This window comes from Pan troglodytes, chromosome 15 (assembly GCF_028858775.2).
Source record: "Pan troglodytes isolate AG18354 chromosome 15, NHGRI_mPanTro3-v2.0_pri, whole genome shotgun sequence".
Classification (NCBI taxonomy): Eukaryota; Metazoa; Chordata; class Mammalia; order Primates; family Hominidae; genus Pan; species Pan troglodytes.
Genome location: NC_072413.2, coordinates 36,255,360 through 36,282,705, shown reverse-complemented (window position 1 = coordinate 36,282,705; position 27,346 = coordinate 36,255,360). Strand labels below are relative to the sequence as shown.

The 27,346-nt window shown below is 36.9% G+C and overlaps 1 long non-coding RNA gene across 3 annotated transcripts in view; it reads left to right on the top strand.

The window, feature by feature from the left end:
* Positions 1–26,249, top strand: part of LOC104002012 (uncharacterized) — a 171,519-nt gene extending 145,270 nt beyond the window's left edge. For all 3 annotated transcript variants that reach the window (XR_010150910.1, XR_010150909.1, XR_010150911.1), the window contains 3 exons: positions 9,839–9,964; positions 12,415–12,466; positions 14,566–26,249. This is a non-coding gene — a long non-coding RNA (uncharacterized LOC104002012). The remainder of the gene's footprint in view (positions 1–9,838; positions 9,965–12,414; positions 12,467–14,565) is intronic.
* The last annotated feature ends 1,097 nt before the right edge of the window (positions 26,250–27,346 follow it).

Sequence of the window (27,346 nt, the reverse complement as noted above, 5' to 3'; positions counted from 1 at the left end):
TTGCACTGCCTGAGAAATCTTTTTACATTTCTTTTCATAAAGGTCTGTTGAAGAAGTTCTTCAAATTCTTTTAGCTTTTGTTTGTCTGAAAATGCTTTTACTTTGGTTTTATCCAAAAAGGATATTTTTACTGGATACAGAATTCTAGGTAGAATGATTTTACTCTTAAAATGTAAAGATGTCATTGTGTCCCATGGCTTGCATTGTTTTTTATATGAAGTCTATAGTAATTTATTGTTTTTCTGTACTTATCGTGTGTTTTTTGTTTTGTTTTGTTTCTTTATCTTCATCACTGATTTCCAGCAGTTTGACTTTGATATGCTTGTCGTGGTTCTCTTTGTGTTTATCCTGCTGGTAGTTCATTGAGCATATAGGATCTGTCAATTTATAATTTTCATCAACTTTTGAAAATGTTAAGCCATTGTTCATTCAAATATTTTTATGTTTCTTTCTCTCTTCTCTCCTTCTGAGACTCCATTGACATACTTTAGACTTTTTGATAATGCCCCATAGGCCACTGAGGCTCTGTTCATTTTTTTCTAGGTGTGTTGCTGTCTGTGCCCTCCTTTGGATAATGTATATTACAATGTCATCAAGTTCACTGTTGTTTTTTTTTTCTGACATGTTCACCTACTTTAATGTCATTTATTCAATTTTTCATTTCTGACACTGTATTTTCAGCTCTAAAATTTTCATTTGGGTCTTTTTTCCATTTCTCTTTCATGAGGTTCATGCTTTCCTTCAAATCCTTGAGTCTATACCTTTCAATTTTTAATTTCACATTTCTGTTATTTCTGTATTCATTTGTGGTAGCTGATTTTTTTCTCTTGGTAATGGGTAACATTTTCTTTTTTCTTTGAACTTATGATTTTTAAAAATGATATGCTGGACAATTTGAATTTTTTGTTGTTGAGTTCCATATGTTTTTTGTTTGTTTGTTTGTTTTCTTAAATAGTGCTGAACATTTTTCTATCAGGTAGATAAGTTACTCGAGAATCACCTTGATCATTTTGAGGTTTGTTTTTAAGCCTCAAAAACAAACCTGCCAGGGTTTGTCTAGTTTAGGGTAAGTCTGCTAGGATATGTACAGTTTAGACCTATTAACGCTAGGGTATGTCTAGTTTAGACATAGGGGTATGCTAGGGTATGTCTAGTTCTGCTAGCGTATGTCTGGTTTAGACCTATTACTGTGACATGATCCTTCTTGGGTCTCCATTGAATGTCCCAGGTGTTCAGTGAGGACTCTCTACTTTGCCTGTTTGGAACTCAAATGTCTCCCAGCCTAGCATGAGCCAGGGGAACTGCTTTAGCTTAAAACTTCCCATTTGTTCTTTTTCCAACATCACTTGTGGCTTGGTATTCAGCAAAAAAATCAAAAGGACTGTTATGCAAATTTCGGGTGTTATTTCTCTATTTGTCCTATAAATTCTAGCTACTTCAGCCTCTCTCAACTCCAGTTTTTTCTTCTTAACTCAGTGCAACCACTGTGTTCAGGCTGAGGCCCTTCCCTGTTCCTGTGGTCCAGAAATGCCTCCAGGCAGAAAGCTAAGGAAACTGTAGGGCTCACCTCATTTTTTTCCCTTCTCTAAAGGTTACAGTTCAACATTGCCTGATGTTCAGTATTTGAAAACAGGTGTTTCATATATTTGTTCCAGTTTTCTAGTTGTTTATGGTGAAGTCTGGTCCCACTTACTCTAACATGGGCATAAGCAAAAGTTTTGAGTGTGTTACTTCTAAGAGTGGGTGCCATAATTCAAAAGCTTCATGTCCTCTTCCCCAATAAAATGAATAAAATGCTCCAGAGGAAACAGGAAGAAGTTGGAATGAAACAAATCTGACCTTGAATCTTGGCACCACTACCTACTCCCTGTGTGGTTTTAAACAAGACTCAACTTCTTTGTGTTTCTGCTTTCTGTTTTGTATAATAGTGGTAACAGTAACTATCACAATGAGGGTAGATATAAGGTTTAAATAAAATGATACATATGGAGAGCTTGGCAAAGTCTTTTGTATCTAAATGTAAAATAAGAAATATGTAACCTGAAATCAAAGAGCCCTCCCCTTTTTGGTCTTAAATTTGTCATAATTAGGAGGTCAGCAGCCTTGTCAAAGAATAAGGCAAAACGAAAAAATAAATAAGATTGTTTTCTCACTGCTGGGAAAATCAATGTGTCTCGTGCTCTCTTCTCCAGGCCAAGACTGGCAGAATCCCGCCATCTGTGTGGTCTTTCAATCTCCATATGATGAGGAAAAGACAGTCAGGGGCAACCCCACCTGGGCTGAAATGTAAAGGAGAGAAAGGGAGGAAGGGTGTGTTTATACCTACTTTTCCCTCTTAACTCAGCTTCCTCTTTCTTCTACTTATGCTTCTGCCTCCTCTCTGCCTCTGCCTCTTCCTGGGATGCCTGGTTGTTCAATCTAGCTTACTAGAAAGGAGAAAAGGAAAGAGGTAGTCAGCTGTGCGAAGCTTGTCTTCCCTCATCTGGTAAAGTAAATAATTACCTTGTTAGTAGCATGCTATCTGGTCTAAGGCAAGACTCTGTGCTCAGGTGACAAAAGCCACACTTGCTGAAGGCTCAATTTTACTCTTTGGAAAGGTATTTCATACATTATTTACTTATTAAAGCAAATAATAATATGGATCCTGGAATATAATTAAAAATTTAAATATATTTTACAACGTTCTGTTTTAGGGAAGGTGCTCTAACTTCAAACACTGTCCCTTCTCCCTTTCACTTCATTCACTCACCTCGGCCATAGAGGAGAAAAGCTACAAAAAACAAGCTAGGAAAGATACATAGCTTTTTAATAGATACAATTTTCCATGAAACAGGTCCACATGGTTTACTCTACTGGATCCTGGTGAGTGATAGTTATTCCCACCCTACTAAGACATATTAAGCAGGGGGCCCAAGGAACTGACCCTGGCCTAGAGGATCAACGCTGTGACCCAGTAATGTCATTCAGTTGAATTATTGCTGAGTCCTGCATCCAAAAGAAAAATATTTGCTGCAACATAAAGGACATTGGTTGCATTTGCATTTCCTTTATTATATAAGCATAATTTGATGCTATATCAACGTCTGCCATCTAAAAACCTCCACCCCCGATCCCCACATTAGTGTACACAAGCCTCTTCAAATATCCTAGACTTCACCTTTCTGTTCCCAATATTATTTCTATCTGAATTGATGCTGGAATCCATCTTCTTCAGTACTGGAGGTAACCCGCAGCCCTGACAATAGCAAACAAACATGAGGGAATCCTGAAATTCAGTGGAATTAGCCAGTCACTGTTGTGTCAAAATTCTGCACTGTCCCAAATCGAATACTGATCCTGTGCCAGGAGATGTACTCAAATCCTATATGGATTTCCGGTTTAAAAAACCATCTTGTGATAGGTTTTTCTGTTAAAAAGCCTGTTACCTGTTCCTTTCTCCTTTTTTTCTGTTAGGAAACTAAAAGTAAAAAATATCTTATTTGGAGGTAATCCCCTTCAATTGGTCTCATCTGTATACGCCTGGCCTAACAAGTCAACCTAACTCTTCAATTCACTAACTGGAGCCTTCAAAACTTCTTCGAAGTAACCTCAGAAACCAGTACTCAGAACTCAGTTCTGGGACTCGCAGTCTTGGGTTTCTCCTACATTTCTGTTTTACTCCTTTTTCTCTTGTAAGGGTTTCTCTTCTTCTTGATGTCTTGGTGTTGAAGTGCCATATGGTTTATTACTTGATCCTCTTCTGTTCTCTATCTATGCTCACTCTTTTGCTGACTGCATTCAGTGTTGCATCCTAAATAAAATCTATATGCCAACAACTCCTACGTTTATATCTCTATCCCAGACATCTCTTTTGAATGCCAAAGTTATATATCCAGCAGCCTACTTAACATGTCCAGATACATATCTAATTAACATCTGAAATTCAACATGCCAACAACTAAACTCACCATCTCTTTCACATCTGCTCCATCCATAACTTTTCCCACCTGAATTAATGGGATTTCTTAGGAAAAAATCTTAGGGTCATCTTTGACCCTTCCTTTCACATCACACGTCTATCATCAGCATGTCCTATTGGTTCTGCCTTCAAAATGTAAATAGAAACGTACTACTTCTCAACACCTGAATTGCCACCCACCGGATCTGCACTATCCTCTTCTCTATCTGAGACTGGGCCATCACCTTCTGCTGGACTCTGCTGTTACCATTGCCCTCCAGTGTATACACAGCACAGTTATCAGACTAATCGTTTTCTAAGTGTTAATCAGATATGTAATTCCTCTGCTCAGATTGCTCTTGTGGCTCCACATTTCACTTACAGTAAAAGCGAAAGTCCTTACACCACACTGAAAGGCGCTATATGATTTAACTTCATCTCCAACCCACTGCCTCTCCCTCGCTCTGTTCCAGCCTGTCTGGCATGTTTGTATCCATCTTAGCCCTTACTGTATCTGCCTGGAATGATCTTCCTGCATGTAGTAAACTCCCTGATCTTGTTCAAGTAATGCTCAAATGTCACTATCTTAAGGAGTCCTATTGTGAACACTTTAAAAACTCTCTACTCAAGTATTGCTAATCCCTCTTACTATGCCCACATCTCCTTTTTGTTTTCTAGCCTTTATATCCCTCAACATACTATATCATTTGCATATTCACTATGCTCTTTGCTTATCTCCTATATTCCCCTGCTGAGAATGTGGGCCCACAGGGTCAGGCATCTTTGTCCTGATGTATCTCAAGTGTCTAGAACAGTGTCTGCTCAAAAAAAATGTGCTCAAAGGATGTGCTGAATAAATGAATGAAACTGTACAGCAATAAAAAACATGGAGCCTTTGAATATTATTGCCAAGACAAAGGTGATTTTAAGCCCCTAGCATGTCAGCCCTATCATGCTACAGTTTATGTTACCCATTTTCCTTTCACCTTCATAGAGGTGTCAGCCTATTTGCCGCCATTTGGCTCACATTGACCTTTTCTAAGCATTTGCTAAAAACAGATATCCTTTCTGTCTTGCAAAAATCAGAAATTAAATGACTAATGTATATTAGAAACAGTTTAATTATTTTAATTATTCACAGGAATACATTTTGTCTTACTTACCAGCATAATTGTCTTTACAGGCTGCTGGAGAGTCCCCTCCAGGCTGCCCAAAGTACTAGTTAGAATGTCTTAACAGAACTTCTTAATCTCAGTTCTTAAGGATATAATAATAAATTTTTAAGAGAGCTCAGTATCCTACTTTGTTTAATTGTGTATTATTTCTTATCATCTGTCACTTTAAAATACACATTGCTCTGAATAGAGTGTTGGTTCCCTGAGGGCAGGAGGTTTCTCTCCTACTTGTGCCACTAATTCTTACCACAGTACACAGCACAGGTTGTAGATGCTCGGTGCATATATGTTGAATGAAAGTTAAGCCACCAAAACTAATTTGCTAAAGGCCCCCTGAGAGCACAATCTCATTCAGGAGGCAAGACACACACAGAAAGGAAACATAATATGAAATAGCCAAGCCTGGAGATATAGCAACTGTCCCCGGAGCACTAAAACTTCCCAGTTAGCTGCACTCTGCAGGGCTCCAGGCAAAAGTCACGCATTCAGAAAGAATGGTGATATATCAGAGATGCGTTTTCTGCTTATGTAACCACCTTCAATATAGTAAGAAAAAGAATATATTTAAGATGTATAATTAAGAAAAAGAGGGGATAAAAGAATCATCCAAAAATGTATTCCACTTTTTTATATTTCTTATCTAAAGACAGAGTTTACCAGACATGCTAATCAAAGCAACATAGGTGGTAATTGAAGCAAATACTGAGTGGAATATTATTTAGCCATAGTCCAAAAAGTATTATTATGAATTTATTTACTATTCTTTTCAAAGAAAAGTGGCTATTTCATTCATCATTCCTTTTGTTTAAATCATGAAATCTTTGGAGAGTGACATCTAGAGAAAGAATTTTTTACTAAGATTCAGAAGTCATGAATTTTAAGCCTAATTTTGTGCCTTTAAGTTGCTATGTGATTTGGGTAAGTCTCTTAACTACTGGGGGATTCAGCTTCTTAGCTATAAATTGAGGGAATGCTCCTAGATAATTACTGAATTCTCTTCAGAGACTAAATTCAATGGCAACCATTCTACAGATCCATAATCAACCACTGTAAAGCAGGTTACAAATATAATTTTTTAAAAGAGTTAAACTCCAGGTGAAAAAATATTTCCATTTATTATCTTTAGGACTTCTGTTCCTTCTCCATGTAACCAAAGGTGAAAGCAGCCTGATGGATGTAAAAGAACAATGCATCATCATTACTATGATTAAATAGAGAAAGACCCAGAGCTGGCTTGCTGCTGCAGAAATCACAAATTAAAACTTTGCTGAGGACATTCATATTCTATAGTCTTTTCCCATAGGAAGTTCCTAGTGATTATTTATCATCTCACATAGAAAAAAACAAGACATGTTTGTTTTATTTAATCTTAGTTATATCAGTCAGTTCTTGGCGGAAAGCAAGAAAAGTAAACTCAGCTATCCAAAGGAAAAAAAAAAAATGAGTGATTTAGAAGGCTATCAAGGACTCCCAGGACCAGGCTTGGAGAGCAGACAGAAACTCAAACGGGTCAGGAGGCTGCACAGCATAGGCAGGATTCGTGTCCCACCACAGGGAACGTCTGGTCCTCGAGTTTCTTCTGTGACCGATCTGACGCCAAACATTCTTTCCATCTGAATCACTCACATAAAAGTCCCAGAAAAAAGCACTTCTGACTCCTGGCTGAACTAAGGATTCAGCCCTTCAGACTAAAGACCAGAAGTGGAAGTCTGAAGTCAGGGAACACCCATCCTTTCTAGATTCTACACACTAGAGAAGTCCTACAAAAGGGCGATGTGGTCCTAGAAGGTATGCGTTGGGGGATGGGAGAGTGGTACGCGCTCCACAGGAAAAAAAAATAAAAAGCATAAACCTATATATTGTTCAAAATATTAATAAAAAAGAAAGTAAATTATGTATGAATATTTTTGTTTGATGGACTAGGTAGGAAGTGATCATCACAAGGGCAAAATGAATTGAAAATATTTTGACATAACCTGTGAATTGTTTATGCTTTTAATTATGTAAATAGAACATGAATAAATTATTTCAGTAAAAATTCAAATGTTACTTAAATATATAGAGTAAAAATTAAAAATACCGCTTTACATCCCTCAGTCTTGCTCCTTTCCCAAAGGTAATGACCACCATCCATTTGTTGTTAAATCTTCTAGAACTTTTTCTATTAATAAATATATAAATGAAAATATCATTTATATATATTCATACATTTATACATAGGCACAAATGTGAAATATTGTGTACATAGGTATGCAACTTGCTTTTTTCACTAAATATATATATTAAAGACTTTTACCGATAAAATTCATGTAGATCTACCTTATGCTCTTTATTGCCTGCTATTCCGTTATCTATTATATACCATATTTAACTATACTCATATTGGTGGATATTTAAATTAATTCCAAACTCTTAATCCAAATGTGAGCAAGGCACTGAACAGTCATGTTAAAGCACTTGGCAGGATTTGTGTGTGTGTGTGTGTGTGTGTGTGTGTGTGTGTGTGTGTGTGTACGTACATGTTCCTCCTCTTTAAAGTGAATAAGAGGTGGTATAAATGCCGCATTTATCTAAGTAGCAGTTTTCACTTTTCTGAGTTATTTATCCCCTATAAGAAGGGGAAAAACTCATTTTCATTTTGAAATCTGATTATAGGTTAAACCAGCTAGGATGATTTTGGCTCTAAGTTTAGATATTCAACAAAAAAAGAAGATAAAGAATTGGAGTGTTTATTGCCTCATAACAAGAAATTCAGAGGTAGAAAATTTCAGGGACAGAGCAATGTCAACAGGAACCCAAGATTTTTCTTCCTTCCTCAGCTGCCTTCCTTAGCATACTGATTTTCTCATTTGTTCTGCCTTGGTAGCAAGATGGCTGCAGCAATTCTGAGGTTCTCATCTTCACACAACATTCAAGTAAAGAAAAAAAAAAAAGCATACATCAGTGTTGTATATCCCATCTTTAACATTCAGAAAAAAAACTTCCCAAAGCCCTCTGATATGGTTTGGCTCTGTGTCACCACCCAAATATCACCTTGAATGGTAATAATCCCCATGTGTTAAGGGTGGGACCAGGTGGAGGTAACTGGAACAAGGGGGCAGTTTCCCCCATGCTGTTCTCGTGATAATGAGTGAGTCTCATGAGATCTGATGGTTTTATAAGCATCTGGCATTTCCCCTGCTGGCACTCATTCTCCTTCCTGCCGCCCTGTGGAAAGGTGCCTTCTGCTGTGATTAAAAGTTTCCTGAGGCCTCCTCAGCCATAAGGAAATGTCAGTCAGTTAAGCCTCTTTTCTTTATAAATTACCCAGTCTTGGGTATTTCTTCATAGCAGCATGAGAACGGACTTATACACCCCCCAATGAACTTCCACTTCTATCTAACTGGCCATCATTGTGTCACATGCCCACCTCACACCAATCACTGGCAAGGGGAACAGAATCACATAACTGACTTAGACAAGAAAATGTGCAGTATCTCCACTCCTTGCAGCTAAAGAAGAGATGAACCATATGGCCACCCAATTCCTAAATAAACACTAGGCAAACAACAATGTCCACAACATCAACAAAACTCAGACTTCCCAAAGTAAGATTTATGATGCACACAAGTGGAAGGTCTTTGTTGCAGCCTCAGGCAGCAAAGCACATGGCTCCCAGGAAGTCATCAGAATGTCATGTTATTTAGTTTCTCCTGTCCTGAATTTCATAGTTGCAAAAGTGACATTTCTATAACCAAGCCACATGGGACCCAAGAGAAAAATGGAAAGCAAAAGACCTACCTGCAGACAACAGCTACAGACAAGAGATGAAGTTTTCTGCTTTGCTCTGTCCCACCCTTTCTCCCCTGCTCTTCATTTCTCCTACCTCATAAACACACACTTCTGAGATAGAATCTTGGAGGGTGAAAATATCACGTTCTTTTGAAATAACACCTCTGCCTAAGGAAAATATCCACTTAAATATATCTGTATATGTATATATGCACACATGTACATGCACATACATGTACGTGTGTGCACTTTTATAATACAAGTAAGACATTTAGAAATCAGAGAAAAAGGAATAATTTTAAATCATTCAAAACTTTCCAGCCAGAAATAACCACTGTTGAGCTAGCGATATATCATTTTGTAGTTAAAAACTCCTTTTCACATCAATGTTTCTTTGTTCCACCAAACAAAATTAAGCACAACACGAGTTTTATATTGACACACACTCAATTTTCAGTAAAAATGTGAAGTGCACTATTAAAAATATTAAGATGTCTTCTTTATCAAAACTTCTGTGCACGTTTTATTACAACACAATGGAAGCAATCAAGCAAAATAAAATGAAACACAAATGGTTCCACCGTAAATAGCAGGCCTGGCAGCCTTACCCTAACACTGTGTTAGAAAGTTATTGGGAAACACATAGTAATATAAGTTCTGACTCACTGAATTTTATCACCCAATCTACAAGGATAAGAGCGTTCCCCAAAGCAGCTGTATCTCTAACCCAGATGTTCTATTGGCGCTCTTTTTCCTGGGCCACTCTGGTATTCACTGGCACATTTTCTGTATTCCATTTCAGTGCCAATCCACTACCAACCCAGCAACAATGTGGCATTAAACACAAATGATACCCAACAGCACTCTTTGAAATTGGAAATGAGAGTCTTCATTAATTTAGAAAATCCAGAACTACATATTAACATTTTCTGTAATAATTTCTCTCCCTGATTAGGTCGGTGACTAAACAAGTACTCGCTGCTGTATTATCCGGGCCATTTGCTTGATCATTTCCTCTGGTTAAAAACAAGTATTTGTTCTTTCAAGTATTTGTTTTGTTCGGGCTCCAAAAGTTAAAGAGGTAAGTTTAGATCAAGACAAGTAAGTATCTGTCCACAATGAAATCTTGGAAAAGATGATTCCCTATGGTTCAATTGTGTGGCCCTAAGTAGCACACATGGGCTAACAGGGTTGTAGAGAGACAGTAGATGTTGTTGCTCAAAGAGGCCTTGGCCGAGTTTCAACATGAGAAGTGGTGTTGTTGTTGTTTATATCCTATCAAATGCCGACATCTGTTCATGGACCATGTCCTTGCCAGAGCTATACTGTGAGGATATTTAAAATAAAGATATGTAAACATGGCATCTTGAAGTCACTATATTTTATCTTCACTCAAATACAACCTCTTGGAACACTTTGGAAATTCTAAAAAAAAGAGATTGGGGTCAGAGTTAGAAGAATATGATTTACTGAAGTGGCAAAAAGAAAAGTACTTTTTAAAATCCTCTCTGCCATAATATATTGTCATTGTATTAAAACTAATAAGTGGTGACAAAGTCTACTGTTGTTGGCTATAAAGGAAACTTTTAAAATATAGAGTTTAAATAATAATTGCATACATATGTATATATATATGGAGGCTGCCCTTAGTGTCAGGTTTGATGTGTAATGTTCAAGGGTTATCTGTAATTCATGCTTTACAGCAAGACAGGTCTTTTTATGTCAGAAACCAAGTGCATGATTGCCTGTTCTTAAGCAAAAATGTGCTGCTTGGCAACTGAATTTAAATTGTGTATTATTCTGCTGTGGTTCAACAACCTGATTATTTTTAGATAGAAATTTAAGGTAAAATGGCACATGGATATATTTAGAGAGGACTGCAGCTGGAGTCCAGCTATCACAGAAAGCATTCTGGCATTTGCTTGGGGAAGATATAGCTTTCAAGGGGCAGGGGTTCAGTAATAGCAGGTCACTAACAATTGTTTCAGGGAGTCACTGATTCCTGGAAGCAATGACTGGTGTCTTGACACCCTGGAAGTTTTCCCAAATGACTTGGCTAGAGTAGATAAAGCTCATTTTATGCCGTCGATCGTATGTATTTTCTTGCTGATCATGGAAGATGGGAGCAAGAAAGGACACTATGTTTGATTTGATTTTGCAGGGAATAGAGCGACTCATTAGTCATTCAGTCAAACATCCAACAAACATTTATTGAGCATTTACAATGTACCATGCTATTAGATGCAAGAGATACAATGGTGAGGAAAAACAAATATTCCCATGTCTTCATGAAGCTCAAGACTTAACAGGTAGGATTAACATTAACCAGATAATCACATAAATAAGTGTAAAGTTGCCACTATGATGAATGCTGCCAATGAATAGTCTAGCGCTATCAGGGCATCCAAGAGGGGAATCTGGCATAGTCGAGATACAGCAAGGCTTCCCTGGAGAAGACACCACTGAAATCAAGTCTGAAAAGTGAGTAAAAATTAATAAATGAAAGGAAATTTGAGACTGTCCTATGTACTCAGAACAAAATGTGCCAAAGCCCTGCTGCTGAAGGAGCATGCATGTTTGGGGGACTGGTAGGTCAGTGCAGCTGAAGCAGAGAGAGAGAAGACAGGCTATTAAAAGATGAGCCTGAAGAGGTAGGATGAGGTCAACCTTAGAGGACCCTGTACACCACATTAAGGCCTCATATTTTCAGCCATGTAGGCAAAATTGGGGCAAACATACTTTTAAAAGGGATAATGGATCCTTATAAAAGAAATTAAGGTCAATATATATTCATTGCTACTATTTTGTGCAAGAAACTATGCTAGGTCTGAAGAAGCTGCCAAAGGAGTACAACATCTATGTTCATAATGCATAAGCAGTCCAATGAATAAACAGTGAAATATATTCCATGTTGTCAGAGAATATCTTTAAATGATATGAAGATTTACTGGAGGAAGATATGTAACATGACAAGAGGGAATAGAATCTGGGGAACACTTAATAGAAAAAGGCTAATGAACAGTCAATAGAATTTCTACTAGCAGAAATGGAGAGCGTGGAGTTAGTGCTATTGACAGAGTTATCAATGTGAGCAAAACCAAACACCAAAAGTGGACCATGTCCATTGTCTTTGGGGAGAACAGTAGAAACTTCAGGGAGGTTGTGATACAGGCACCACCTGGAGATGGTACAACAGAACAATGTCTTACTTTTACATTGTACCCTACACTTATAATCTCAATAGATCTCCAAAAGAACACTATGAAAGAAATAGGGAAGCTTTAGCAATTATCTTCATTTTACTGAAATGTAGAGTGTATAAATAATTTTTCCAAGAACACACAACTGGCAAATGATTGATCCACAATTAAAATACAGATTGCAAGTTTCCACTGCTTCACTGAGTCACAAATTTCAATCATTCAGAATCCATCTTTATGGTTTCACTACATCTGGATATCACTTTACTATCATACACTTAACGTTTATCTTTTAATTGACTAATTCTTTTTCCTTAAAATTTTTTAAAAGGAAACTATCACCCCCTAAGAGGAAGCCAATATCATTTGTCACAAGTTTAAAGGTAATCCATAAAAATAAATATTTTTTTTAAAGTGAAACAATTCTAGATACCATTGTCTTTAAAGGAGCCTGAGACATGAATATTTACTTGGTTAAAAAGATAGTTTAGCAAGTGTTAGAAAAGAGCTAAAAAAAAAAAAAATCCTGGTGAGAATACAAAGAAGTGGAAACACACAAATGCTCCTGGTAGGTGGAAGTATAAGTTGGAACAACTACATTGGAGAGCAATTTGGCAAAGTTTATAGTATATATCTATATAATATAAATATTCTTATTTTATATTATATATATAATGTTTAAATATTTATTTATATGCATTATCTTTAACATAGAAATTCTACTTCTAAATATATAGCCTAGAGCAAGGATCAGTGAACTTTCTCAGCAGAGGTCTAGATAATAAATATTTTAAACTTTGCAGGCCGTAGAGTCTCTGTAGCAACTACTTATTTGTGTTGTAGCAGTGCAGAAATGACCACAGATAATAAGCAAATGAGTATGACTGAACTCCAACAAAAACTTACTTATGGACAGTAAAAATTTAATTTAATACAAGTTTGTGTGTCATGCAAAATTAGTACTATGGTTTGAATGCGTCCTCCGAAGTTTATGTGTTGGAAATTTAATCCCCATTGCAAAAGTGTTGAGAAGTGGGACCTTTAAAAAGTGATTAGGTAATGAGGGCTCTGCCTTCATGAATGGATTAATGTTGCTATCATTGGAGTGCATTTATTATCACAAGAGTAGGTTTGTCATAAAAGCGAGTTTGGCTGTCTCTTGCTCCCTCTCAGTGTGATGTCTTCCTCCATGTTATGATACAGTAAGAAGGCCCTCGCCAGATGTGGCTCTTGATTTTGGGCTTCCCAGCCTCCAGAACCATGAGCCAAATAAATTCCTGCTCATTATAAGTTACTCAGTCTATGCTATTTTATTATAGTGGCAAAAAACAAAGATAATTAGTCTTCTTTTCAATCTTTTAAAAATATAAAATCCATTCTTAGCTCACTGGCTTTACAAAACAGGTGGCAGGCTGGATTTTGACTCCTGTATTTCAAATTCCACTGATCCCTGGGCTTCAAATTTGACTTTGCGTCAAGCAAGTCCATCAGCATCATTTTTCCCACCAATGTATGCTCACTTTGTGTCTCTGTGACATATTTTGGTAATTCTTATAATTTTCAAACGTTTGCATTATTATTTTTTATAGTGATTTGTGATAAGTGATCTTTGATGTTATTGTTGTAAGTGTTTTTGGGTCCCATTAATGGTGCCCATATTATACAGCAAACTTAATTAATAAAGGTTGTATATATTCTGATTGCTATACCAACCAACCATTCCCTCATCTCCCTCTCCTTGGGCCTCTGTAATCCCTGAGACACAACAATGTTGAAATTAGGCCAATTAATAACCCTGCAATGGTCTCAAGTGTTCAAGAAAGTGTTCAAGAAGAAGAAAGGGTTGCACATCTCTCACTTTGAATAAAAATCTAGAAAGGATTAAGCTTAGTTTTGAGGAAGGTATGCCAAAAGCCAAAGTAGACTGAAAACTGAGCCTCCTGCACCAAACAGCCAAGTTATGAATACAAAGGAAAATTTCTGGAATAAAATTAAAAGGGCTATTCCAGTAAACACACAAATAATAAAAAAGTGAAACAACCTTATTACTAATATGGAGAAAGTTTTAGTTGTCAATAAAAGATCAAATCAACCACAACATCCTCCTAAGCCAAAGCCTAATCCAGAGCAAGGCCCTACTTCTCTTCAATTCTATCAAGGTAGAGAGAGGTCAAGAAGTTGCAGAAGAAAAGTTTGACATAGCAGAGGTTCATGAAGTTTAAGGAAAGAAGCTGTTTCCATAGCATAAAAAATGCAATGTAAAGCAGCAAGTGCTGATATAGAAGCTATAGCAAATTATTCAGATCAGGCTAAAGTTATTCTTGCAGGTTGCAACACTAAACAGATTTTCAATGGAGATGAACTCTCCTGTTAGGGTCTAATGCAGGTGGTGACTTTAAGTTGAAGCCAATGATCATTTACCATTCTGCTAATCCTATTGCCCTTGACAATTATGCTAACTCTACTCTACCATGCTTTATAGATGGACAAAAGCCTGGATGACAGCACATCTGTTGAAAGCATGGTTTACTGAATATTTTAAGCCCATTGCTGAGATCTAATGCTTGGAAAAAAATAATTCCTTTCAGAATATTGCTGCTCATTGACAATACACTTGGTTGCCCAAGAGTTCTGATAGACATATACAAAGAAATTGATCTTGTTTTCATGCCTGCTAACACAAGATCTGTCTGCAGTCCATGGATCAAGCATAATTTCAACTTCAAGTCTTATTATTTAAGAAATACATTTTGTAAGACCATAGCTGACATAGATTGTAATTCTTCTGGTGGATCTGGGAAAAGTCAGTTAAAATCTTCTGAAAAGGATTCACAATTCTAGATGCCAAAGGGAACATTTATGATTCACAGGAAGAGGTCAAAATATAAACATTAACAGGAGTTTGGAAGAAGTTCATTCCAACCCTCATGAATGACTTTGAGGGGTTCAAGACTTCAGTAGGGAAAGTAACTGCAGGTGTGGTGGAAATAGCAAGAGAACCAGAATTGGAAGTGGATCCTGAAGATGTATCTGAATTGCTGAAATCTCATGATAAAACTTGAACAAATTGGGAGTTGCTTCTTATGGATGAGCAAAGAAAGTGGTTTCTTGAGATGGCATGTCAAGAATATCAAGAATAGCATCTGGGGAAGATGTTGTGAATATTGTTGAAATAACAATCAAGGATTTAAACTATTCCATAAAGTTAGTTGATAAAGCAGAAGCCAGTTTTGAGAGGACTGAATCCAATTGTAAAAGAAGTTCTACTGTGCATAAAATGCTGTCAAATAGTATCATATACCACACAAAAATCTTCCATGTAAAGAAGAGTCAATTGATGTGGAAAACTTCATTGTTGCCTCTTTTTTGTTTGTTTGTTTGTTTGTTTTGAGAAGGAGTCTTGCTCTGTCGCCCAGGCTGGAGTGCAGTGGATCGATCTCCGCTCGCTGCAAGCTCCGCCTTCCGGGTTCACGCCATTTTCCTGGCTCAGCCACCCAAGGAGCTGGGGACTACAGGCGCCCGCCACCACGCCCGGTTAATTTTTTTGTATTTTTAGTAGAGACAGGGTTTCACTATTAGCTAGGATGGTCTCGATCTCCTGACCTGGTGATCTGCCCGCCTCGGCCTCCCAAAGTGCTGGGATTACAGGCGTGAGCCACCACACCCAGCCGCAATTGTTGCCTTTTTTTAAGCAATTGCCACAACCCCCACCACCCCCAACCTTCAGTAACCACCACCCTACTCATCAGAAGTCATCAACATTGAGGCAACATCCTCCACCAACAAAAAGATTACTACTTGCTGAAGGCTCCAATAATTGTTAGCATTTTTTTTTTTTGCAATAAGGTATTTTAAATTAAAGTATGTCTATTTTTAGACATAATGCTATTGATTATGTCTTATAATCAATAATCAACACTTAATAGATTACAGTATAGTGTAAGCATGACTTTTAAATGCATTGGGAAGCCAAACAATTCATTTGACTCTCTTTATTGTGATATTTGCTTTATTGTGATGGTCTGGAACCAAACTTATAATATTTCCAAGGTATGCCTATAATTTATTTGGGAGGTGATCTCAGAAAAGGATGAGTGGGGAAGTGGAGATATGAGATAGGAAAAGGCAGGAAACCCAAGGGTGCAGAATCAACAAATTATCACCATGGGATGTGAGGCAAGTACTGGTGGGGAAAATACCTCAGAGTTGTCTCACAATAGGTGTAAAAACAGGTAGGGTATTTATCCACCAAATCCCGGCCTATCATTGAATGAAAGCTGCTTCAGTCTCTCTGGCATTTCAACTTGCCCTGCAAGTGAGCTGAGTGTGCTCTGAGCATGCCAGAACAGACACCTTTCAGCAGAGTGCTGCAGGTGTCCACAGGAAGCAGCCTTCAGTCTGGAGAAGTGAGTGCCAAGGGTATAAGAGCAAAAACAACAGTATCTGCTAAATTGCAAACAAACAGTTACAAACATGAATCTGAAAATAGATGAACTGTCATTTGCTCAAAGGAATATTATATAACAGTTCAGATGGACAGTGTAGCTCTACAATAGTGAACGTCAATAAATTTCCAAATAAGATATTGAGAAAAAATGGAATTTGTATCATAATAATTAATATATGTAACATTTCCATGCAGTTTAAAAGAATGAAAAACTATAGCAAATTCAGGAAGAGCAGGTGCATTTAGAGAATAGCAGAAAGAAAAGAAGGAAAGTTACACAAAGGACCTCAGCTTTATTTCTGGTTTTTTGTTTTTTTAAAAAGCCAAACATGGAAAAATGTTAAGTATAAAAAATCTGGATGTGCATACGTGAGTATTCATATTAATATTTTCATATTTTTCTCTATATGATTTATATTGAATAACAGAAAGTTTTAAAGAAATGAGCTAGCTTAAATCTAGGTTGTTCTTATTAAAAATCCAAGCTTCTAGAAGAAAGTGAAGTAGGTGTGAAGAAAAATATAAAACATTGATAGTATCTGATGTGGAAGTTTTCAATATTGATTATTTGTAAAAACATCATTAATTTTGATAGAGAATGATAGCAAGGATATGACACATGTAAATAACTTCTATAATAAAATAGCTATGAGGATTAAAAAAGCAGTTGGCAAAATATCTTAAAAAGATTAAGTGCTATACAGTGTAACTAGTATAATTATTACTAAATTGCAGTGACATTGTGAAATGTTCCAATGTCAGTTGTTGAATATTTACGGAAATTATTGCCTTGTCTTTTGTCAAAACAAAACAGAATTTCCTCTTTCTCCATATTTTTCCTGTTATGATAGGAGGATTCTGGTTTTTGATAAAATTTTATGCACATTTTATCATTTGGAAGTATGAAAAGCTGAAACTTTAAAAAAGACTGAATGTTGCTTGTGCTTTACACATATTCATGGCAAGAATGACAGTAAAAATATGTCTACAAATATCTAGTGCTTACAATATTCTAGCAGTGGGATAAATGCTTTCCATATATACTCTCATACAGTCCTTATTACAACGTTGTTATGGAAGTTTCTGTTTTTCTTACTTTGCAGATGGGGAAGGTGAAACACCGCTCAGTGTAAGTGGCTTGCCCAAGAATATAAAGTTAGGACATGGAGTGGCCAGGACTCGAAATGACTGCTGTTAGCTCATTAAAAGCCTGCACCTTTAGTCACTCTGCTGTACATTGCCCCCCAAAAAGGAAAAAAAAAGTTAGTTAAATTCCACTATACAAAGCAACAAAGCATCAAATTTTATTTTAATATTTCTCAAAATAAATTGGCCATTATTAGGTTTTTGAAATCTTTAGGGTCATAAGCACTCCATTATAATGTTTTATTGTAATAAGATTTAGTCTATTTGTGATAATCCACTTTGCAATTGCACATTTGTAATGTTTACATGTTACATTATATTATGCAAGAGGGCTAAGACAATTTAGTATACCTGTGACTGGCATGCACTTACTAGAACTTAAGGAGATTCACTTTAAGAAAACCCTCCTTTGGAATGTATGTATGAATGGCGCTGCTTCTGGCAGTATATGTAACACTTCAGCACCTGCCAGTGTTTGACCTTGCCTACTCTTGTCAAACACAAAAAGTGTTAATAGTCTCAGTGAGAAACCTGGCTGTCACCATTATGCTAGGAACAGGTTACTAGGTGTGGGACGGACACAGCACACTTGCACAGGTTTTGTATGAGCTAGTCCTGAGCTTTGACTGCTCTCCTTGCCTCTCATCTGAGATCATGACCCTTCAAGCTGTCTGGTCAAGACTCTGTTAAGAACAAATGGTGTACTGTTTAGTCAATTGTGTTATGCTACTTACAATCCAAAAATTATAGTAGCTTACAATATTTATTCCTTTACATGAGTGATGCAGGTCAGCTGCAGACATGTTGGTTACATAGGTAACCAGATATGGACTTCACTGGGCTGCACTAGGTCCAGTGGGCCATCCTTGTATGGCTACTTGTCCCAAGATCCAGAATTAAGGAGTGGCCACTGCCTAGGGCATGGTGTTCCCATGGTAGAGGGAAATGTTAAGGGTAAAGGGAGAAAAATCACACAAGCTCATTTAAAGCTTCTGTTCAGATGCCGCTTGCCTCACATCTACAACCGTTCCACTGACCAACCCACGTCAAATGGCCATGGACAAAGCTAATGGGATGGAAAAGTATACTTCACCTATGGGGAAGGTAATACAAAATTTGTGGCAAAGGGTAAACGTGAATTTTTTTTTTCTTTTTCTGAGATGGAGTCTCGCTCTGTCGCCCAGACTGGAGTGCAGTGGTGCGATCTCGGCTCACTGCAAGCTCTGCCTGCTGGATTCATGCCATTCTCCTGCCTCAGCCTCCCAAGTAGCTGGGACTACAGGTGCCCACCACCACGCCCGGCTAATTTTTTTGTATTTTTAGTAGAGACGGCGTTTCACCACGTTAGCCAGGCTGGCCTTGATCTCCTGACCTCGTGATCCACCCATCTCGGCCTCCCAAAGTTCTGGGATTATAGGTGTGAGCCACTGCACCCAGTCAACATGTAATTTTTTAGTGGGAAAAAGGTAATAATTGGGAGTCAAATAGTTCAATTTACCACAGTAGAAAAAATATCAAAGGAGAAGGAATGAGAAATTATATATATATATATATGGGAAATAAATATATATATATGCACACACTAAATTATAAATATACAAGTATTGTAGTAATAAAATTTTTAAGCTATAAAATCATCAATTTCCTAAAATCATTGCCATCAAGCTCATAATAATATTTAGGGAGAAATCTCAATGCCCCTACCTCTTGTGTTTCCACCTGGAGGGATTTCAGCTTTTCTCATCCCCCTTGTTCACACCTCCAGGGTAGAAGGAATAGGTGAGTTTAGAAGCATCTGTGAATGCATGACTCATGTCCTCTGGGCTCTCGCTTCTGAAGCATCCCTGTCTAGTGGGATGGTATGTTCTACTCTATCCCTATCCTCTTTCCAAGGTAAGAGTCTTGTCCCTGTCCAGCTGTGTTGGTGACTGGTTTGGTACATTTTATTTACAGAGGAATCATTAGAAATAGACAAAGAAGTCTTTTCCTCAGTTGGTTCCACCTTTAGTCAGGGAAGAGGACTGTTCTTGCTGGCTCCTTCCCAAAACTGTAGTAATAATAGTGTTGGTAACAGCTAATATTAATTAAATACCTACCACTTAAATACAGAATCTCATTCATTGTCATAATGAGCCTGAAAACTGTTCAATCAATTTTACAGTTGAACAAACTGAGCCTCAGAAGAGTTATGTGATCCTCCCAAGGTCGCACAGCTAATAAATTGGTGGACCTGAGTTACAGTTGTAAATAATATTTACCTGTATGTTTTTTCTTCCAAGTTATTTATATGAACAGGGTGTACATATGCAGGTTTGTTACATGAGTGAATTTCATGTCGGGGGGTTTGGCCTACAGATCATTTTGTCACCCAGGTAATGTGCATGGTACCTCACAGGTAGATTTTTTAATCTCCTATCTCTTCTTCCCACCCTCCACCCTCAAGTAAGCCCTAGTGTCTATTTTTCCCTTCTTTGTGTCCATGTAGTCAATGTTTAGCTCTCACTTACAAGTGACAACATGCAGTATTTGGTTTTCTGCTCCTGCGTTAATTAGCTTAGAATAATGGCCTGCAGCTTCATGCATGTTACTGCAAAAGATATGATTTAATTCTTATTTATGGCTGCATAGTATTCCACAGTATATATGTATCACATTTTCTTTATCAAGTCCACCACTTTTGGACATTTAAGTTGACTCCATGGTTTTGCTATTGTAAGTAGTGCTCCAGTGAACCATACATGCGCATGTATCTTTATGGTGGAATGATTTATATTCCTTTGGGTATATACCCAATAAAGGGATTGCCAAGTTGAATGCTAGTTCTCAGTTCTTTGAGAAATCTCCAAACTTCTTTTCACAGTGGCTGAACTAATTTACATTCCCACCAGCAGTCTATAAGCGTTCCTTTTCTCCACAATCTCACCAGCATATTTTTTTTTTACTTAATAATAGGCATTCTGACTGGTGTGAGATGATATCTCATTGGGGTTTTGATTTGCATTTCTCTAATGATTAATGATGTTGAGCATTTTTTTCAGATGCTTGTTGGCCGCTTTATATATGTCTTCTTTTGAGAAGTGTCTTTTCATGCCCTTTGCCCATTTTTTTTAATGGGATTGTTTGTGCTTTCTTGTTGATTTATGTTCCTTCTAGAATCTGGATATTAGACCTTTGTTGGGTACACCGTTTGCAAATATTTTCTCCCATTCTGTAGGTTGTCTGTTTTCTCTGTTGATAGTTTCTTTTGCTGTGCAGAAGTTCTTCAATTAGGTGCCACTTGTCAATTTTTAGTTTTCTTGCGATTGATTTTGAAGTCTTCACTATGGAATCTTTGCCAGGGTTCATGTCCAGAATGGTACTTCCCAGGTTTTCTTGTACAGTTTTTATAGCTTTAGGTTTTACATTTATATCTTTAATCCATCTTGAGTTGAGTTTTTAATATGGTGAAAGTAAATGGCCTAGTTTCAATCTTCTACATATGGCTAGCCAGTTATCCCTGCACCATTTGTTGAATAGGGAGTCCTATCCCCAGAGCTTGTTGTTGTCAGCTTTGCTGAATATCATATGGTTGTAGGTGTGCAGCTTTATTTCAGGGTTCTCTAACCTGTTCCATTGGTTTATGTGTCTGTTTTTGTACCAGTACCATAATATTTTGGTTACTGTAGCCTTATAGTAAAGTCAGGTAATGTGATGGCTCTGGCTTTATTCTTTCAGCTGAGGATTGTATTGGCTATTCAGACTTTTTTAAAATTCCATATGAATTTTAGAATAGTTTTTTTCTAATTATGTGAAAAAATGCCACTGTTAATTTGATTGGAATAGCACTGAATATGTAAATTGCTTTGAGTAGTATGGCCATTTTAACAATATTGATTCTTCCTATCCATGAACATGGAATGATTTTCCATTTGCTTGTGCCATCTCTGATTCCTTTGAGCAGTGTTTTGTAATTCTCATCACAGAGATCTTTCACCTCCCTGGTTAGTATTCCTGGGTATTTTATTCTTTTTGTGGTTATTGTGAATGGGATTATGTTCTTTATTTGGCTTGGAAGTTACTGATGTATAGAAATGCTACTGAGTTTTGTACATTGATTTTATATCCTGAAACTTTGCTGAAGTTGTTTATCAGATAGCTATAGTATAGGAGCTTTTGGGCAGAGATATGGGGTTTTCTAGGTAAAGAATCATATAATCTGTGAAGAGAGGTAGTTTAACTTCCCTCTTCCTATTTTGATGCCTTTTATACCTCTTTCTTGCCTGATTGTTGTGGTAGGACTTCCAGTACTATGTGGAATAGGAGTAGTAAGAGTGGGCATCCTTGTCTTGCTTCGGTTCTCAAGAGGAATTCTTTCAGATTTTGTGCACTCAGTATATGTTGGCTGTGGGTTTGTCAAACATGACTCTTAATTTGAGATATGTTCCTTTGATGCTTAGTTTGTTGAGGGTTTTTAAAATGATGGCATGTTGAATTTTCTCAAAAGCCTTTTCCACATCTATTAAGATAATCACATGGTTTTTGTTTTTAGTTCTGTTTATGTGATGAATCACATTGATTAATTTGTGTATGTTGAACCAACCTTGAATCCCAAAAGGAATCCACCACTTGATCATGGTGGATTAGCTTTTAGATGTGCTGCTGGATTCAGTTTGTTAGTATTTTGTTCAGGATTTGGCATCTATGTTCATCAGGGATATTGGCCTGAAGTTTCTTTTTTTCATTGTGTCTCTGATAGGTTTGGGTATCAGAATGATGCTGGTCTCATACGATGAGTTAGAGTCCCTCCTCCTCAGTTTTTGGACTAGGTTTTGTAGGAATGGTACCAGCTCTTCTTTATGCATCTGGTAGGATTCAGCTGTGAATATGTCTGGTCCAGGGCTTTTTCTGTTTGGTAGGTTTTTTAATTACTGATTCTATTTCTGAATCCATTAATGGTCTGTTCAGGATTTCAATTTCTTCCTAGTTCAATCTTAGGATGTTGTATGTTTCCAGGCATTTATCCATTTCTCCTAGGTTTTCTAGTTTGTGTGTATAGAAGTGTTTGTAATAGTCTCAGGGGCATTTTGTATTTCTGTGGGGTCAGTGGTAATGTCCCCTTTATTATTTCTGATTGTATCTATTTGGCTTTTCTCCTTTTTCCTTTATTATTCTAGCTAGTTGTCTATCAATCAATTTTATTTATTCTTTCAAAAAAGACACTTCTGGTTTTGTTTCTCTTTTGTGTGTTTTTTCTCATTTCCATTTCATTCATTTCAGCTCTGATTTTCATTATGTTTTTCTGCTAGCTTTGAGGTTGGTTTGCTTTTGTTTTTCTAGCTCCTCTAGGTGTGAGGTTAGGTTGCTAATTTGAGATCTTTCTAACTAACTTTTTAATGTGTGCATTTAGTGCTATAAGTTTTTCTCTTAACACTCCTTTAGCTGTGTCCCAGAGATTCTGGTATGTTGTATCTTTGAAACTGATAAAAGTTTCAAAGAATTTCTTGATTTCTGCCTTAATTTCATTGTTTACCCAAAAGTCATTCAGTAGGAGGTTAATTTCCATGTAATTGTATGGTTTTGAGAGTTCCTCTCAGTATTGATTTCTATTTTCTTTGTGCTGTGGTCCGAGAGTGTGGTTGTTTTGAGTTTTTTGAGAATTGCTTTATGGCCAAGCATGTGGTTGATTTTGGAATATGTGCCATGTACAGATAAGAAGAATGTATATTCTATTGCTGTTGGGTGGAGTGTTCTGTAGATGTCTATTAGATACATTTGGTCAAGTGTAGAGTTTAGGTCTCAAATATCTTTGTTAGTTTTGTGCCCTGATGATCTAATACTGTCAGTGGGGTTTTGAAGTCTCCCATTATTATTGTATGGTTATCTAAGCCCCTTCATAGGTCTCTACGAACTTCTTATTTTATGAATTTGAGTCCTCCTATGTTGGGTGCATATATATTTAGGATAGTTAAGTCTTCCTGTTGAATTAAACACTTTATCATTATGTAATGCCCTTCTTTGTCCTTTTTGATCATTGTTGATTTAAAGTCTATTTTGTCTGAAATAAGACTAGTAACCCCTGCTCTTTTTTGTTTTTTGTTTTCTTGATAGATCTTTCTCTGTCCCTTTACTTTGAGCCTATGGTTGTCACTGCAGGTGAGATGGGTCTCTTGAAAACAGCATAAAGTTGGGTCTTGCTTCTTTATCCAACTTGTCACTCTGTGCCTTTTAAGTGGAGTACTTAGCCCTTTTATGTTCAAAGTTAGTATGGATATGTGTAGATTTGATGCTGTCATCATGTTGTTAACTTGTCGTTATGTAGACTTGATTGTGTAGTTGCTTTATAGTGTCAATAGTCTATGTACTTAAGTGTGCTTTTGTTTTGGTTGGTAATGATCTTCCATTTCCATGTTTAGCACTTCCTTATGGACCTCTTGTAAGTAGGTCTCGTGATAACAAATTCCCTTAGTATTTGCTTGTCTAAAAATAATTTTATTTCTCCTTTGCTTATGAAGCTTAGCTTGACTGGCTATAAAATTCTTGGTTGGAAATTCTTTAAGGATGCTGAATATAGGCCCACAATCTCTTCTGGCTTGTTGGATTTCTGCTGAAAGGTCCACTGTTAACCTAAAGGGGTTCCCTTTATAGGTTACCTGCACCTTCTCTCTAACTGTCTTTAATATTTTTTCTTTCACATTGGCCTTGGAGAGTCTGATGACTATGTGTCTTGGGGATGGTCATTGTGTATTGTATCTTTCAGGGGTTCTCTGAATTTCTTGAATGTAAATGTCAACTTCTCTAGCAAGATTGGGGAAATTTTTGTGGACAATATCCTCAAGTATATTTTCCAAGTTGCTTGCTGTTTCTCCCTCTCTTTCAGGGACACCAATGAGTCATAGGTTTGGTCTTTTTACATAATCTTATATTTTTCAGAGGTTTTGTTCATTTTTATTTATTCTTTTTTCTTTATTTTTGTCTGAGTTGATTCAAAGCATCAGTATTTGAGCTCTGAAATTCTTTCCACAGCTTGGTCTATCCTGTTGTTAATACTTGGGATTAGATAATAAAATTCTTGTAGTGAGTCTTTCAGCTCTATCAGATCCATATGGTTCTTTCTTAAAATAGCTATTTTTGTCTTTCATCTCTTGAATCATTTTAGTGGATCCCTTAGATTCCTTAGATTGCATTTCAACTTTCTCCTGAATCTCAATGAGATTTATTGCCATCTAGATTCTGAATCCTATGTTTGTCATTTCAGCCATTCCGCTCTGGTTAAGAACCATTGCTGGGAAGCTAGTACAGACCTGAGTTTCAATGCCAGGCATATTGGAAGCCAAACTGTACAACACTGTTCTGGCCCCTTCTGCCTTTGTGTGCAATAGCAATGCTCAAGATAGGGAGAAGCCCAGGAAAGGAGAGATAAGGCCGAGTGTCTGAAATGTCAGGTATTTTTATTGTCTTGATTTCTTTGTTACACAGTAAATTGTTAATAACTTAGACTTTTTAACCATAGAGGTTTGACATCTTTATGTGAATTTTGGAAATGTATTAGTATGTCTCTAAAGTGGCATAATTCTGATTATTAAAACCTACTAATTTATTAATATATCATTAATTTCATTAGAAGACAATGCTAAGATGGAGTTTAACTCAAAGAAATTTTCATTAGTACAAATTTTACAAATATATCTCTATTCTGATACAAAGATCTACCAGTACAGAGAGGGATAATGACCTTTTTGTGGGATTTAGGAGACCCACCTGGGTCTTATAAAGTTTTCTGTAATGCTTACGCCCTTTAACTATTGACTATTGACCAATTATGGTAATTGAAGATGTGACTTCTATCAATATAATTATAAGATTTTTGGATATAGCTAAAGATTTAAAAAAATTTTAACAGTGACAGATGATGATATTTTTGTCCTTTACCTGATATTTATGTATCTTTTTAGGCTTGTTTTAATTTTCATGATAATATGGTACCATGTCTTTTTCTTTGAACCCTGAGATTAATAAACTGTATTCCTGGAGACTTCCTATTCACATAAGTGCTATTATCTCAAAATCTTGATATAAGAAAACATCACAAGCCTCAATTCCTTCCTGCCCTTTTCTTCGTGTTACTTGTCAAACTGTTATTGGAAATGAGTCTCTGACCTTTTTTTCTCCCACACAATTTCTAATAAAGATGCTGCCACACGGCCGTATCCTAGTAACTAGGTTTTATGCTGAGAAAGACTATTAAGAAAGAGTCCAAGATAGGGCTAATTTCGACCACGAGTAAAGGTAATTTGCTAGTCTTGTTCTTTTTCTTGATTTCTTTAATTTAGATGAATAACAGAGCTAACCTTAATGTTCCTTCTGATAAAAATACTGTCCTATAGACCCAAATTAGCATATTTGCTTTTGATTACCTTGCAAAACTCTATTTGCTCTCTTTTCTTAAAAGCTTAATAATTCATATAAGGCTTCAGAGGAATAAAATCACTATGTGTGGGTGAAAAATCCTAACTTCCCTGCTGAGGTTCAATGGCAGCCTTCAAAGAATTTTTTAAATAAATAATGGAAAGAGATACTCCATCTTGCCTCTGAACTGCTGCATAAGCAATTCCTTAGTCGCCGGAATTTGCAGAGACATAAGAAATCAGCAGTAGTCATACAGGCAGGAACTAGAAACCAGGAAGCACCAATATCCTAAATGAAGGGTAGAGACTGGAACTGCTCTGCTTCAGGGCTTTGTGAGACTCTGGGAATCAATTCCTCAATTTCCAATGCAGTAGCTTGCTTTTGCACTCCTAAGTAAAGGCATGAAATTGGATGAGGGGAAAAAAATGCATTCTTTTCAGGCAGAACCCAGGTTTAAGGCAACAAGAGGGGAAAATGTACAGGTGCCCTGGAGAAGGGACTTCTTCTCTTGGAACAGTCTACTGGGCAGACTAGGAAAGGAATCAGAGGAAGTTTGAAGGTGAGCTTGTTGCTGGGGTATGGCATGACATTTTTGCTTTGTAGATCATTGAGGAAGATGGGCACCACTGACCCAACTCATTTCCTCCCAGCCTGAGTTTGGTATGCCTTTGTCACCTAAAGTCATGAAGGTTCAATCAGAATTCCAGTAGCATTAGGTTGTAAACACAGAAGTGGTTTCCCAAAGGCCAACCCACGTCCTATTTGCTACTTGTACTTAATTCAAGCAGCTTTAGTGTCTCACTGGGCTGGCAGGTCTGGGAAGTCAGATCTGACATGCAGTAGGATGTGCTCATCATAGAAATCACACTTCTCCAGAGTAATTTTTAAGGTAATGTGAACTAAAGTTAATTTCTCAGAAATGTTGCAGGCCCTCTCTCTCTAGAAGTATACTTTTCAGTCCTCTAACTATCGTTGTTTTTCTTCTTTCAATGAAATCAATGCAACATATACTAACTAACTTGGGACAATGGACCCTGCAACATCCAGTATTTCAGCTGCAGTGGAGTTACTTTCCCAAATGCTTCAGGCATCTGTTTCTTCATTTCTTTCTTCTTTTGCTGTAAAAGAGCTCCATATGTCTCGTTTTAACACAATATGTTTGCAACCACAGCAAATTAAACAATGCCAGTTGAGAATCATATACTAAAATAAGAAAATCTAAATCAAATTTATATCTTCACAATGCAATGTTTTCTGAACTTCACTTGTGCACATACCATCATCA